The sequence below is a fragment of the Microtus pennsylvanicus genome, chromosome 13, assembly GCF_037038515.1.
Source record: "Microtus pennsylvanicus isolate mMicPen1 chromosome 13, mMicPen1.hap1, whole genome shotgun sequence".
NCBI lineage: Eukaryota > Metazoa > Chordata > Mammalia > Rodentia > Cricetidae > Microtus > Microtus pennsylvanicus.
This window is the reverse complement of record NC_134591.1, coordinates 82,362,981-82,378,928: the sequence shown is the minus strand read 5'-3', so window position 1 is coordinate 82,378,928 and position 15,948 is coordinate 82,362,981. Positions and strand designations below refer to the sequence as shown.

Sequence of the window (15,948 nt, the reverse complement as noted above, 5' to 3'; positions counted from 1 at the left end):
AAGCATTCACCTGGGCCTGAGATACACTGGGACTTCATATCCACCTGGGACCCGCCGTCCACCTAGAGTCTTCTGTCTCCTCCAGGCCTGACGATCACCAGCACACTGTCTACTGGGGTCTGGACTTCTACTTGGAGCCTGTTTGCTAGCTGGGGTTGGTGTCTCCTTGAAGTCTAGGTGAGCGCTTAGACCCTGAGTGCACACTGAAGCATAACAATGCACTTACAGTTTACATGAGACAGCCGGTCCCAGGATTGGCGGCCTTTGGGGTCATTGCTGGACCCTTTTGCCTCTGCTATCTAGGCACAGGTATGCTACCAAACCATGTGGGCTGGTTTCCCCTTCCAAATGGCCTCTCATAATTCAGAGAAAGCACGAGAGCAAGAGCAACAGACCAGGAGTGAGCCAGAGGAAATGGATTGGCCATGTTTTGCTCTAGATAGTTCTGAGTTTCTAAGGAACCTGGGTCTGCTGCTTACTGCTTGAACTAGATCATCTCCAGCTTGGCCTGGCTTCTGTGCCCAAGATGACCTGTGGCATTAACAGCCTCCCAACCCCATGCTTTTCTCTCCAGGAAGCCTTGCCACTCTTGGCAGATGTGGGTGGAGTACCTTTCTCCTTTGTTATCCTCTGCCTGACTGAGACCTCTGCCCTCTGTCCAGAACTAGCTCAGACTCCCAGGCCTTCCACAAGCTAGGTCCCACTAGGGGGATCAGTGCATGCTTGTCGAATAATGACAGAGGCATGGACAGAGAGCAGTGAGATGGGGGCTCAGGACATGTCCTAGAGGTCCCTAAACTGGGTTAGAAGGTCCATGTACACAGCACAGTCTATACCTCTCAGGTGGGCCTAGATACTACTCGAAGACATCCCTAACCCAGCCTCTAAAGTCAGGTGAAGTCATTGGGTAGTGGGTTGGGAAGCAGAGCTGGGTTTGGGAAAGGAGTAAGTTACAAGAACGAAGGTTGGTCATGATGGGGTTTGTTGATCTTCTAGGTCGCCCAGACTGAAGCCTTCAGCCCTGAGTCCTGCTGACCACTTTGGGTCAGAGCAGGTGAATTTCTCATTCAGGGCTTTCCCTAACTCTTCTTTGTTCTCCCTTGGCAGAGAGGATCATGAAGGAGGAAGGTGGGAGGAAGGACAGCCTGGAAAAGGGCGGAGGGAACTATGTGACCCCTAAGGACCCAGCACGGCTGTTTGAGCATTGAGGACGATTTTCTGGGGACAGGTGTTGGGCAGGAGACAAGAATCATCCCTGCCAGGTCCTCCTCCCCAACTCCCACACACCATGAAGGGCTCTCAGGGGCCTGTCAGTCCTGGCTTCCCAGCCCACACTTGCAAACGCTTCCGCGCCCCATTTCCAGCAGCTTTGCGGCTACTTTGGGGCAAGGGTGTGCTGGTGTCTGTCTGGTCGCCCTGCCCCCAGAGTGTGGGAATTTGCTTTCTGCCCCCTCCCCTGTCCCCCATCAGCTGGCCCGCCCCCAGAAGAGGCTATTGATCAGTCTCCGCAGAGGGCTTGCCAGTTGTAGGTGTGTGCTATGCAGTGGGGGCTGTGTTTAGATGCCAACAGCAGCACTGGCCACCACTGGGCATAGGAGCATCTACCGCTGGCACCCCACCTGGACTCCCCGTCCCTCTGTGGCTCCCCTGCTTCCTGAGAACACTTGTTGTGTCAAGGAGCCAGACTTGGCAGGTGGGGGGCTTCAGGTAGGCTATTCAGTCCTTTATGTCCACCCCGTGTCCCCAGTCCCCTCAAGAGCTGGCACCAGCGAAGATACTGGATCCAGATTCAGAGATCCCCGATTCTCTGTAGGAAGAAGGGTTCTGTCCTACATCCCCGAGGGAGCGTACCCAATGGGCAGGACAAGGTGACTCTCGAGGAGTGGCATCCCAGCCTCTTAGGATCCTCCAAGAGAGGCTGGCTGTGCTTGGCCGTGCGGCTCTTGTGCGTGGAGGTTCTGGAGGCTCCCTTGGTCTGGACTTGCTCTCACAGAATAGCATTTTGATGAGTTAAGTGTGAGAGAATTAAAAACAACCCGATTATATTTCCTTTATAGATGCACATGGGTTTGGAAATCAAGGGGAAAGCGGCTTTGGGCAATAAAACTCTATGGCCATGTTCTCCAAATCCAAGGGAGGGCTACTGGTGCGTTCTCAGCCGGTTGCTCTACACTTAGGCCATGTACATGCCTCAGTCCCCGAGTCTGGGGAAGGTCAGGCCCCTTCTCTGCCCCATCGCTCCTCTGTGTCTCTATGCCCAGCTCGCATCTCTAGGCCACCTCTAATCGTGACAGTACCCACAGCTGCCAGCCTGACTGTCATTCTCACCTCCCGTGGCCAGGCCAACTGTTTCCCCACTGTTTAGGAAAGTAAACTGAGACAGGGGGAGGGTGCCACTGGACACATGCCTTTTGTCTCTGTTCTTGTTATGGAAGACATCACTCACTTACCAGGGTGCAGCCAGGGGCATGGGGAGGGGGTCTCAGGTCCTTAGCCTCTCTGCTTGAGGTTTGTTCTGGGAGGAGGGAAGTGGGGCTGTGGGCAGAGTTGGCAGGGCGAGGGGGGTCTGGGGCAGTGGAACTTTTGAGGTCATTGGAAAGGCAAATAGAATCATTAACAGTTTCCAAAAATAACCAAGCAAGAGTGAAGCTCCCAGGAGCCTCTGCGAGTGGCAGGACTTAGAAGGGGTAAGGGGGCACCTCAGAGGGAGCTGGCAAAGAGCAGGCCTGGGGCTGTTCACATTCCTCCCAGCGGACCTCAGGCTACCCGAGCTTCATCTGCAGGGTGGGTCAGGGGTGGAAGAGAGACATCTCAGTCACTCATCCGGCTCCTTTGACAAAGTTTTCCAGCGTGTGCGTGTTTATTGGCTGCCGTCTGTGATAAGCCAGGCGTTGTTGTGTGATACTTTTTGACTACTTACTTGGAGCATCACTGACACGATTTAAGCTGTGCCTTTTGAAGGGCTTGGAGTGGGCTTCATTGCTGACTGTATGGGCTGCACATACAAGCCCTTGCATTTTACCCTCAGGACCTGGTATGCTGGAGATACTGGCCCAACCCGTGAGACACCATGACCTGAGCTGCTAGGGCACGCGTTGCTCACCTCTCTCAGACACAAAGCCACTAATCTTCCTGTGGCTCCCGGGTTAACATTTCCTAAAGTTCTGTAAAAATGGAGTTAGATAGCACTCACAGTTTTTATGCCTTATCTGTGGGGATGGCTTCCAAGACCCAGAGTGAGCCTGAGCCAAGACACTGCTCTTCGTCCTGCACACAAACACCACAATAAAGCTTAATTCCTTTTTTCTATTCAACCGTAATATTTCATTTTTTGTTGTTCTGATTGAGCTATATATTTTCTTTGCTCTCCTCCCTTCCTCCCCCCTCCTCTTCTGCCCTCTCCTATGACCCCCACGCTTCCAATTTACTCAGGAGATCTTTTTCTCCTTCCTATGTAAATCTGATCCACGTATGTCTCTCTTAGGGTCCTCATTGTCTAGGTTCTCTGGGGTTGTGAATTGTAGGCTGGTTTTTCTTTGCTTTATGTCTAAAGGACACTTATGAGTGAGTACATATTGTATTTGTCTTTATGGGTCTGGGTTACTTCATTCATTATGATGTTTTCTAGATCTATCCATTTGCTGGCAAATTTTAAGATGTCATTATTTTTTTCCACCATGTAGTACTCCATTGTGTAAATGTACCACATTTTCCTTATCCATTCTTTGGTCTAGGGGCATCCAGGTAGGCACCATGCTATCTGGCAGGTATATATCAAGTGGGAGAACCCTAAGGACAGAGTGGCAGAATTCCTTGTGTTTTTGAGCTTTTTCACTGGGAGCCCTTGGAAGGCCCACCCTGTTCTAGACACACAGGAGTCCTGGCTACTTCAGAAGGAGCAGGGAGGCCTTGCTCCTTCACAGACCTTTAGCCTGGGGTAGAAGTATCAGGTGTAGATACTGGGCATGGATGCTGGTGTGAGAGAGAGTTCTGAAGCCCTGGGAGGTGCAGGTCCAAAGCTGGGGAGGATTTGCTTCGTCCTACTGGGTGCCTGGCCTTCGCTCTGCCTCTGTGTGCTAGCATATCTCGGGGGCAGGGGGCAACTCGCAATCGCGCATGCACTGAGAAGTCTTTGGCCACAGAATTGGTTTGACCCCTCCCCTGCTGGGCCTGGTCCAGGACTACCAGCGCGCCAGGCTGCACCTGAAGAGGCATCTTTGTTTCTGTAATTTCGCCCGTTGGAAAACTCCCCGGTATTAATATTTATGAGAAATGACCTAATATCCCCGCCGCCTGCCGTGTGTTTGCTTAACATATTTAATGTGATTTGGGGGCTGTGTTACTTTTTAACTGCCTCGGTGAGGGGGCCTGACCTGTCGCTCCCCTCCTGGCCATGCTGCAAAGGCAACGCTTTCCACAAGCCCTCCAAATTCCCCGTTTTAATGGCTTCACAAAAGCCGGGGGTCCTACCTGCTTGAGCCATGGAAAGCCAGCCTTGCTCGAGGGAGGCCCAGAGCTGCATTCTGGGGGTCCAGGGGCTCTGCAGGCTGATGGTGCAGACCAAGGCAGGCATGCAGGGTGGAGCAGCAGTGGGGTTCTGTGGGAAGGGAAGGAAAAAGCATCCAAGGGTTTTCTGAAAATAGCTTCTGTATAGTTCTAAGACAGCAATTTAAATAAGTGCTTTCTCCCGTTCCTCTGGAACACAAAGGTGATTGTTTTTACTCTGAAATAGATGGCCATTCCACTGTAAATTGATTTTTTTCTTAGCATCCCTTTGCGTGTTGCATTAGCTAATGCAGGGCAGCAGGCGAGCTCCTTGGGGTGACTGGGACAGTGCACTGGCCTGCACCTGACCCCAGGGGGGCCATATTCTGAGCAGCCAGTCTGCAGAAATGCCTGTACAAACCCCAGCGCTGCTTCTCAGGAGCTGTGTGATGGAACTGTCTCTCTTTATTTCTCTGATACAGCTCCTCAGGGGTGGGGAAAACCTGGAAGCTATAACTGTTTAAAGTCCACAGCATCATTTGAAGGATCAGGAGATAGAGCTGGTTCATGCTAGCAGCTTCCTCTGAGTGAATGGCAAAAGACAACCCCGTAGTCTTAGCTGGGGCTCTCGGGTAGGTCCGGGGCCCTCCCTGGTGAGTTGTGTTGTGAGGCCTTTTAGCTCTGTCACGAGTTCTGAGCTCAGGCATCTGGTCATCTTGTGACCTGGAGTAGATAAAGTCGAGAACTGTTGGGGACAAGGGGCATTTCTGGACCCAGGTATCACCACATAGCCATCAAGATTGTGGGTACTATGAGAGGTCCAGGCTCTGCATTTCCTGTAACAACATGCCCAAGGGCCTGGGGACTCATGCACTGAGAACTTGGGTAATACAAAATGAAATGGAGGACACCCATGGCCAGTCACGGAGTGCCCACTAGTAATGGAAGGAATGCCACACCTCATCTGGTGAAGGAGTCTGGTGGTGTTCATGGAATTCTCCCAATCACACCAGAAACGAGGGTCCCAGATGCCAGGTAGAATCATGAGCTTGTCACTTCCATTTGATCACCAATGGGTGGACAACTTCCTGCTTTAAAGACTACAACTCTGAGGATCCCAGGAGTTAAGTGTTATGCCTTACCAGAGGGCTTAGTGGGAAGATGTTCCTTGAGTCTGTGAGACCCCTGCCCCAGCTCTCATAAGAATCTATTCCTGGTTTGACCTTAATAAAGAAACAGTAAACAAGCAAAGTAGCAGCTAAACTTCCTCTCTAGGTTTGGTCCTGTAGCCTGGACTGACTGTGCCCATGTCCAAACTGGTAAGTTTGGCTTCAGCATCCAGGGGTTCCTAGACAGCCTTCCCCAGTCCTCCCTACCTTCTGCCTTCTCTGCGGAGAAGAGGCAGCAACTGCGGCCCACCCAAGGAGTCAGGCAGGCGGCAGGCAGATAGGGTGGGAAGGGAAGGGGTGGAGACCTGGGGAGAGGACCGTGCACAGATGTTTCCTCCAGGGCAGATACCAGCCCCTGGTGCCTTCACTAGAAATGTGGCACATGCTAGCCCTTCTTCCAGGTTCTGGACCGGGGGATGAAGATGCAGCTCCTAGCCCCATCACTGCTGAGAGACATAGCCAGCTGCTGTCTCAGGCTGGCCCCTCGGCCTCCTGGACACCAGCACACAGATCAATCAGTTCCAACACTTCCCACAGTGCTTCTCGAGTTTCACACCGTGGGGATGATGTCATGGCAGCGGGCTGCCTGAGTAAGGGCAGAAAGAGGCCCCTCTGTTTCGCTGTTTCAAACTTGAAGGCTGGGACAAACCAGCTTCCTGGCACCGGGTGTTGGAATTCCTCTTTCTAGCTTCAGGAATGAGAGGCCAATGCTTTCACTGCAGAGTTTTGGAATGAAGATATATAGAGAGATATTTATGTATGCTTATCATAAAAGCTATCTATCTGTCTATCATCTATCCGTCCGTCTATCTATCTATCTATCTATCTATCTATCTATCTATCTATCTATCTATCTATCTAATCTACCTACCTACCTACCTACCTTCCTACCTGCTTACTATAGAAGACTTAGAAAAGACAGACAATAGGAAGAAGTAAAAACCATTGAAAACCTTACCTTGTAATTCCTCCCAGTACTTTTCTACCACAGGTTTCTACAGTCTCTGCAACTCACCAAATTATCAATTGGTTGATCAATCAATTGATCCATCCAGTTATCATTTCCTGTCTTCCTTTTCTTCTTCCACTCAGGTACTTAACCACTTATCATCCATCCATTCACCTACCATCCATCCATCCATCCACCCATCCATCCATCCATCCATCCACCTACCATCTATTCTCCATCCATCCATCCATCCATCCATCCATCCATCCACCTACCATCTATTCACCCATCCCGCCAACCAACTCTAGTTAAACCATAGGCAGTTATTATCTCTTTAAATGAGAAAAGTGGTATTTTCATATGGTTTAACCTAATGCTGGTGTTCTATTCATTTTTTATATCATGTGCATCCATATGCATTGGTGCCTTCTGTAAGCTGTTCTGTCCTTTAATGATGTCTCTATGACAGTATGAGGACACTTGCCCTGAAGGTTCTGCAGAAAATACCCACCTGGCGGCAAGGCAGCTGTGAAAGCCATTAGCTGGTTAGCAGGCCGCCTGGGGCTGCCCTCTGAGGAGCACGGTCTGTGGGAGTGGGTGAGGAGTGTCTCACGCTGGCCACCTCTACTGTGCTGCAGTGTGGGGTATCTGCATGGTGACTTTAGACAACACCGTGTTCCCCAGGTGTGTGCATGAGCCTGCTGGGTCCCTCCTACTGTGTCCTGAGGTTAGCCTAGAACCATTTGCTCAGCTTCACAGACTACTCCATCTCCCCACTTGGCCACCTCGTTTGAGCCAGTGGTCACCTCAAGATGGATGAGCCTCTTCATGGAGCCAGAGACATGCACGCCAAGGCCCACCCTCTCCACACATGGACTGTGTTAGCCGCCCCTCCCCCACTCCATGTCCACCCAGTGTTGTGCCCTGGTGGTCAGCCCCTGCCCCACAGCCAGCCCACCTCCACTTCTAATTGGGCCTCAAAGCCGTTTAATGGTGTCTGAGCGTCTGCAGGGCTGCTCGGGGCAGAACAATGCACCATTCATGTCCCAAACAGAACACTAGTGATCGGACTAATATCTTTAAGCTCAAAAACAAGACTTAATTGGGACAGATGCTGCAAATTCCAGCGCAGAAGCCCAGCTCCCCTGCGATCTGAAGCAGGCATGTGGCAGGGCTTCGATTTTAACAGCGCCTTTTACTTTTTTATTGGCATGCACAAAACCCCACTAATGCTCTGTGTGGCCAGTGGTGGGTCTCCGTGGAAACCTCCGTGGGTGCAAGGTCTGTGGAACCTTGTGGCTGGCCTTGTTTGGGTGGCAATAAAAGCATGCCATGTGGTGAGTTGTTTCCCTATGGAAACGGGTGTTGTCTTCCCTTCCTTCCTTAGATCACAGCTCTGTGACTTTTGCCCAAACAGAGCCTTGGAGGAACCTTCTCCTATGCTGGATCTTCTCAGCATGCTTAGGGGCTGCCATTCTTCTTGGATGTGTCCCCTGGTCACTGGATGAACTCTTCCCTTGGAGGCCACCACTCTAACACACCCCTGACTTTTGCTCTATGCTATTTGACAGCATACTCTCACTTTTAATATATTCCCGGGAAAGTCTTAGAAGCCAGTTGCTGACTGTATTTTAGACACAGTCTCAATACTTGTTGAGCAGCATATTATTCTCTTTGCTTTTTATTTTTCTTTCAGAGAAAATGAACCAGAGGTGCTGGAGAGATGGTTCAGCAGTTAAGAGTGCTGGCTACTGGTTGTAGCAAGAGGACTGCAGTTTGGGTTCCAGGACCCTCGCCAGGTTCCCCCCACTGCCTAAGCTTCAGAGGACCCAATGCCTTCTTCTGGTTTCCATAGGCAACCACACACATGTGCACTTATCCACACAAAAAAGACACATATACACATAAATAAAAATAAATCTTTTTTAAAGAACTCAAGCCAGTGACCCAAAAGCTGTCTTGCTCAATCCAAACTCCTTCAGCCAACGGCAGTTACTACTGCTGGTCCTGGCTTCTCTCAGGCACACAGAGAACACTGTTTCTGTTGGAAAAGGTGAAATGAAGGCATCTGCTTGCCAGTGAGCATGCTCATTTGCTAGAATTCCTGAGACCCAACAGAGCTGTTGGTGGGATTCCATTGTCTGTCTAATGGATGTCTAATGGTCACCTAACCATCCACCCATCTCTATATCAGTACATCTGGTAATCCACCTGTATATCCGTCATCCATTCATGCATCTGCTAATCCAACCATCTATCATCTCTTCTCTCCATCAAATACCCCGCATTGATTTAGACATCAAACTACCTACCATTCATCTATGGTATATATTCATTCTATCTGATGACTGCATCAGTTAATCCCTACATCATATATTCATCTGTCCATCCACTCACCCATCCCATCCACCCACTCACCCACCCATCTGGTAATCCACCCATACATTTATCTCATTTATCATCTATCTACTCTGTTCATTCCATCAACCATCCATTCATTCATCACCCGTCCTTCCATCTATTTTCAGCCATTTAGCTACTCAAATATCTATCATTCATCCATTGATCATCTAATCATCTAACCACCTACTCACCCACTTCCATACATCCATGCATCCATGCATCCATCCATCCATCCACCTATCCATCCATCCATCCACCTATCCATCCATCCATCTGCCCATCCATCCATCCATCCATCCACCCACCCATCCATCTCCTACCCAACAGAGGCTTTGCTTCTGCTAAGTGCTACCTTTGTGTGTGCTCTTGCTTACTGGTACTTCTTTGCACACAGAGTGAATGTGCTTCTGTGAGTTGTTGGATGGCTTCTGGGATAGGCTGGCAGCTTGAGCAGGTGCTATAGACCCAGGAGAGGCCACAGGGGCTAAGAAGTCAGTAAATAAATCCTTAACACAGACTCCTTGTTAAAATATGGGATTTTTTAAAGCTGTGTTTAAACTTGGTGGTTTTTTTTTAAATGTAGAATGCATTGATCAGGTATTAGGAACACTTGGAAACCCCTTCAAAGGGGTGTGGGAGGTTTTCTGCTCAATACAAACCAGCATGAAATAAATGTCTGGATCTGAGGTCTGTGGTCAGAATCTGTGATACTGGGCAGTTTCTCCAAGTGTTTTCTCTGAAGAATGTCCTTTCTCAGGGGTTCTCTAGCCTCTCTGGACTCTAAGTGGTGCTAACCCAAGGCAGTCTTGGTCATCATTTCCCCCATGGCAGTGAGGTGAGGACTTTCTCCTACCAGCTCCCCATCTGATCATCTCCACAGAAAGAGCCACCAAGACTTTCGTTGAATTTTCATGGAGTTGATTGCTCCTTCCTAATTGCTTATGGTCTCTGTAGCATGAATTTTAATTGCTCCTAATAAAAACTCAGAGTCAGCTATTATGGGATAAAAGCTGAAGGATCAGAGAAGCAGAGTGGCCAGCCACTAGAATTCTCACTTTTATCAATGCTCAGATTAAAACCTCAGAAGGCAGCCTCAGACTGACTGCTCTGAGCTCCTGTCTCCTCCCACCTTATATTCCTCTCTCTACCCAGTCATAACCCTTCCTGTCTCCACCTCCTTAGTGCTGGGATTAAAGGTGTGAGCCACCACCACTTGGCTCTGTGTCTCTCTTTTAGACTGTATCAATTTTGTGTAGCCCAGGGTAGCCTTGAACTAACAGATCAGTCTGCCTCTGTCTCCTGAGTGCTGGGATTAAAGGTTGTGTGCCACTACTGTTTGGCCTCTATGGCTAACTAGTGTGGCTAACTCTGCACTCTGATATTTAGGTAAGCTTTATTTGTTAGATCATAAACAAAATATCACCACATTTACCCTTTTTGTCTAATAAAAAGGTTGCAACTAATATAAGAAAAACTATATACAATAATAATCACTATCTACAATATATACAGGCAATAAGTACATCAACAATGTCTAATCCATTTGCATTTGAAAAATTCAGAGAACACACTCAAATTATCTATCCTATCTTAGTGACTCCAAAGTGTTCTACTTTATTTACTTTCTATTTTAACTTGCATTACCAACTCAAAATTATCTTTTAATGTCTCAATGTTATATACTTTACATCTCTTTAGTAAATTTTATTTCTGAGTATGATAAACAAGAAAAACTTATCTAGTCTTCAACTCCCTCAGAAACCTGTAAGGGAAAGAATATTAACTGAGTATAAGCAGGGTATATAAGCAAGAGACTTCGAGAAAATGTGAGAAATAATGGACAGTTGTCTGCCTGGACAGTCACCCAAAGCTCCTCTGTAACATTGGGGATCCATCTTCAGCCTAATGGCCTAAAATAACTGACAAACTTTTCTATGAATCAGGAGTTTCGAAGAACTGTCCTGCCTTGTCTTGGCATGGTTTGGCAGTCACCATATTTTGTGTCCTGCTTGTCCAATTAGGATAGCATACTGTCAGCAGTCGAGGCAAGGGCACTGTTAGGCATGGTCATGGTTCACTGCAGAAAACTGATAGAGACTCAAACCCAAAATCATGTACAGGAAGCCCTTATCTAGAATTAGTACTCCATATGACCATAAATATCTTGATAAAAGGTTTAAAATATATATTAATCATACAGATTTTGAGATAATATTTGTACCTTAAGAAAAGCTGTTAAAAGGTCAGAACAAAACCAAAAAAGTTATGAGATTAGATGGTGATCCAATAGTCCCTTAATTTGGGGGTATACTGGAGGGTGCACCCACTGAGTTTCCCTGATCAGAATGTTGTATTGAAGTCACCAACAATGCAAACTTGCAGACTGTGTAGCCCCATACTCCTGAGCATTGCCGACCCAACAGGAATGCAGTCTATAAGGAGACTCAGAACTCATTTAAGCAGGTATTTGGCACTCACACCGCTCAGAAGGAACTTTTCATTGTTGTGGCTAGTCCACTGATAGATGACCTCATTCATGGCAATAATGGCCTTTGTTTACGTATATTATTACCGGAAGTGGACAAGCCTTTAGAATGACAGGTTCTGTGGGGTACGGAAGCCTGCTTCCTCTTTGTTTGAACATGAGGGTTTAACAGCACAGGGCCCTTCCTGGCAAACCATTGTGTTTTTAAATCTAGTGCTAGGACAGCATAGAAATAGCAGTGTGAAGTTGATGCTGTATTAGAAAAGTGGAGAAGAGAAGCCATGGCCATTTCAAAGATCCCCCCTAGCGGGCAACAAGGAGATCCAAGGTTTGCAGAGATTACAAATGCACCAGAATTCTGCAAAGCAGACGTTGAGGAAGATGGTGTCTATGGTGTATTTGTCTTACATTGAAATCTATAATAATTCTATAGATGATCTATTGGGAGAGGTGTAGTTTTAATCCCATCCAGTCCAACTTCCTACAATCTAAAATACTGTGAGAATATAAGAACCGCTATCTGTATGCTTCAGGTTGTACAGAAGTAGAAGTGGAATCTATGGGAGAGGCTTTTGAAGTTTTGTGGGGCGGTCAGAAAGAGAGACATACTGTTAACACCCATTTGAATAGAGAATCCAGCCGTTCACACAGCGTGTTCGGTGTCAAACTCGTCCAAGCTCCCCTGGATGCTGATGGAGACAATGTCTTACAGGAAAAAGTACAAATTACCGTCAGTTTTCTCTGGCAGATCTTGCTGGATGTGAAAGGAACAACTGGACTAAAGCAGAAAGGATCAGAGTGCTTGAAACTGGTCACATCAGGCAGTCACTAACGAGGCTAAGAGCAGGCTTGGAAGCCCTGGAAGAGAACCAGGTGTATGCAACTAACAAGATGGTTTCATGTCGAAATTCAGCACGAACTCATCTGCTCAAGAAGTACTTCAGTGGGCAAGGAAGGTGCGGATGATCATTCTTTCGTGCGTGTGAATCCAAAGTTTGAAGACTTTGAAGACAAGTCATGAGAATTGCTAAAGTAACCCAAGAAGTAGTGAGACCAGTAGACAAGGGGATATTTGGCTTGACGCGAAGGACACGATACAGAAACCTGCCTCGGGGCAGCCCAGTCGGAGATGAACCTTTGGTGCCTGTTGGGAGCAGTGAGACCCCAGATCCTGAATTTCTTGTAATCCCCTGATCTGAGTGCCTACAGCTGCTCTGAGCACGAGACCTTCAGGAGTTCCTGATGGCAGGAGAGTGGTTTCTGGTGGGTTTGGCTGGGGTGTGGCTATCTCTATATAATCTGCCCCTGAACACAATAAAGGGGGCATTCTTGGGGAATTCAAGGATGACCCATGTCGCTGTCTGTGTGTGTGTGTGTGTGTGTATTTTAACCTCCAGCCCCCTTGCCTGAAGCTCACAAACTGGGTGCCAGTGTACAGAGCACAGACACGGGGGCGCGGTGTCCCGTGCACGGCAGGTGCCTTCATACAAACTCTTGGATAGCAATGATGAGGCCGTTCCAAAGCTCATCGAAACCTTGGAGGAACGACATCACCTGTAGATGAAGAGGTCAAACAGCTGAAGGCGACTGTGATTCAACCTAAACCTGAGAAGCCAGAGGGACCCTCCTGAGAGCAGGACCTGGAAAAACTCAGATCTGTCTCTCTTTCGTTTGCACCTCATGATGTTTCTAAGTCCAGAGGCAGACAACCTGTTCAGTTCACAGATGCTGGAACTTTTAAACAATTTAATTTTCAAACTTTAAATTTAAATTTTTTTTAAAAAAATTAAAATTTTTTAAACAAGAATCGCTACGGTATTTGAAGATCGTCCACAGAAGTACCTGCCCAACCAGATGGTACAGAGTCTGAACGATCCGCTGTGGTGTGAACACTGCTCGCCCAAACCCGGCTCTTGGCCATGACCATTGGCTTGGCCGACCTCAGGAGCAAGCAGCTGGGCTGGTGCTGTGGTCCTGGCAAGGTGCCTGCATGGTCAGGCATCTGTCAGCAGCTGGAAAACTCCCAGGGGAAATATGCATCGGTCCTCTCCACTCCCTCCTGTTCCCCAGTACTCCAAGGACTCAGCTTCCACCGCTGCCACTAATCCCCCTTAGGAAGGGTTGACTGACTGCAGCCAGCATTGGGCTCCACGCAGTGAGAATGGGAATGGGGGCTGAGAGCGCAGGGTCGCCCTACCGGGTCACTGCATGTGAGGTGAGGAGGACATGGGCCCAGCCCGGGGAAGCAGCGATGTGATGCTAAGCTGCGTCCTGAAGCGGCAAGCCTGGCCCCTGGGGCCTCCTTGTGGGATCAGGGCTTTGCTGCAGTAAGTCATGGAGCCTGGAGCACACGGAGAGGGAAGGGAGGAGACCAGAACCCTTTCCATAGAGGCAGGGTCCTGGTGCACACTTCTCTGTCTTCCTGCCTGCTCACACTCAGTCCCACCGCGCCTGGTCGGATCATAGAGGCTTCGGGCGGTGCTGGGGGGCGCCTTCCTAATAAAAGATAGTGGCCTATGTTGAAGTATGGTCTTCCCAACAGGACAGAGAATTACTCAGACACAGTTACAATACAACTTGAGGATATGGGGACAAAGGTTTTAAAACCTTTCAACAAACAAGTGACCGATGTCATCTTCAAAAATGGACATTAAAGTACCTGGGGCAAAGCCCAGAAGACAGGGACAAAACTGGTTTCCATCCACTGGGTTGAAAAATGCAGGATAGTTGGAGCACAAGTTGATGAACCTTTGTTTGCTCCAGTGAATACTAACGAACATTTACTAAGCCTCATTAGGGAAAAAAAGGGTATAGTCGGAGGAAAGCTCTTCAATTTCACCCAAGTTCGCCTCTTAGACTCAAGAAAACAAAGGTCTGAAGAGTAACAATCAGGGTGCTGTCACCCCTCAGAACCAGCCTGGCTGGGTACCGGGTTGACTTACCCAGAGGGCCAAGCTAAGTACGGTTTCGGGAAACGCACTTGGAGCAAGTCTATGTAAGTTGCCTCTGTCTCCCGGAGTTTTATTCCAGTCCTGGGCTGTACTCAGGGAGGGTCTCTCTGGCTTCTCTGGTTTAGGTTAGATCACAATCGCCTTCAGCGGGGATTAAAGGTGTGCACCACCCCTTGCCTGGCCTCTATGGCTAACTAGTGTGGCTAGCTCCTCACTCTGATCTTCAGGCAAACTTTTTGCTAGATCATAAACAAAATATCAGCACAGTCCCCATGAAGTCTCATGTAAAATGCATGCTCCAGTTTCTTTTAACAATAGTCTCATCAATAGATGTCTTTGACTTTTTGTGGTTTGTAGCATGAATAATAAAAACCCAGAGACAGATATTGGGGTTCCAGCTGAGGATCAGAAAAGCAAAGCAGCCAAGCCACTAGAGAGTTCTTACCACTACCAAGGCTCAAACAAACAAGGGGCGATCCTGTCCTCAACAGGACAGCAGACTGCAAGGCTCTCCGCCAAACCTCTGTATCTGTCTCCGGGTTTTCATTATTCATGCCACTGTGGTTCTGTTTATCATAATCCTGTTTCCAGACGTGGTTCTGTCCCCTGAGGCTGCATGGATGACTTGGGAGGAGTGTGCTTCTCTCGACAGAGAAAAGGTGCATTGAGTCTCTACACCCAGATTCCCCACAGCTTGGTGGCCTCCCACCTGTGGGTCAGCTTGTGGGTTTTACAGGCTGGCCGTCACCTCTGCTTTGGCTCAGGGCCTCAGGGGGCAGCGTGGAAGTGAGGCAGGTGGTGATCCTTGCTGAACATCAGGCTCCTTTTTCAAGCTTGTATGGCTGTTGGCAAACACCAGTTCCTGGGCCATGAGTGTCTTTGTGTATGGCTATCAGCCAGGCTCTGTCCCAAGATCTCCTGTTTTAAAGTCCTTACCGTGTTGTCTCCCACATCTTCAAAGTCACTAGAAAGGCCAGCCCTCTTGTTTAATTTCTCATATTCTAATATCTTCTGCTGAAATACCTCTGCCCATCTTTAGGAGCTCATCTGATTAGACAAGGCCCCCCAAGAACAGCCCAAGAACACGCTCCCCATCGACTGATTTGGCATCCTAATGGCACCTGCGAAGCCATCTAGCTCCTCTCAGTCCTGTTGTGGGTATTTTGGGGGTGTGCCCTAGCTCCTCTCAGTCCTGTTGTGGGTATTTTGGGGGTGTGCCCTAGCTCCTCTCAGTCCCATTGTGGGTATTTTGGGGTGTGCCCTAGTTCCTCTTGGTCCTGTTGTGGGTATTTTGGGGTGTGCCCTAGCTCCTCTCAGTCCTGTTGTGCGTATTTTGGGGTGTGTCTGTTTTCTGCTATTCTGCAGGGCACCAAACTCAGATCCAGAAAAAAGGAGCCACATTCTTGGAATGCTGAAATTTAGAAACAGAGCCACAATTAGATTCAGTCTCTCAAAAACAACAGAAGGCCTGACTGTGACCTTTAACCCACACCCAGTCTCTCCAGC

At 48.5% G+C, this 15,948-nt stretch overlaps 1 pseudogene; it reads left to right on the top strand.

The window, feature by feature from the left end:
- Positions 1-1,288: 1,288 nt before the first annotated feature.
- LOC142833361 (kinesin-like protein KIF23) lies at positions 1,289-13,051 on the top strand (annotated as a pseudogene).
- Positions 13,052-15,948: the final 2,897 nt, after the last annotated feature.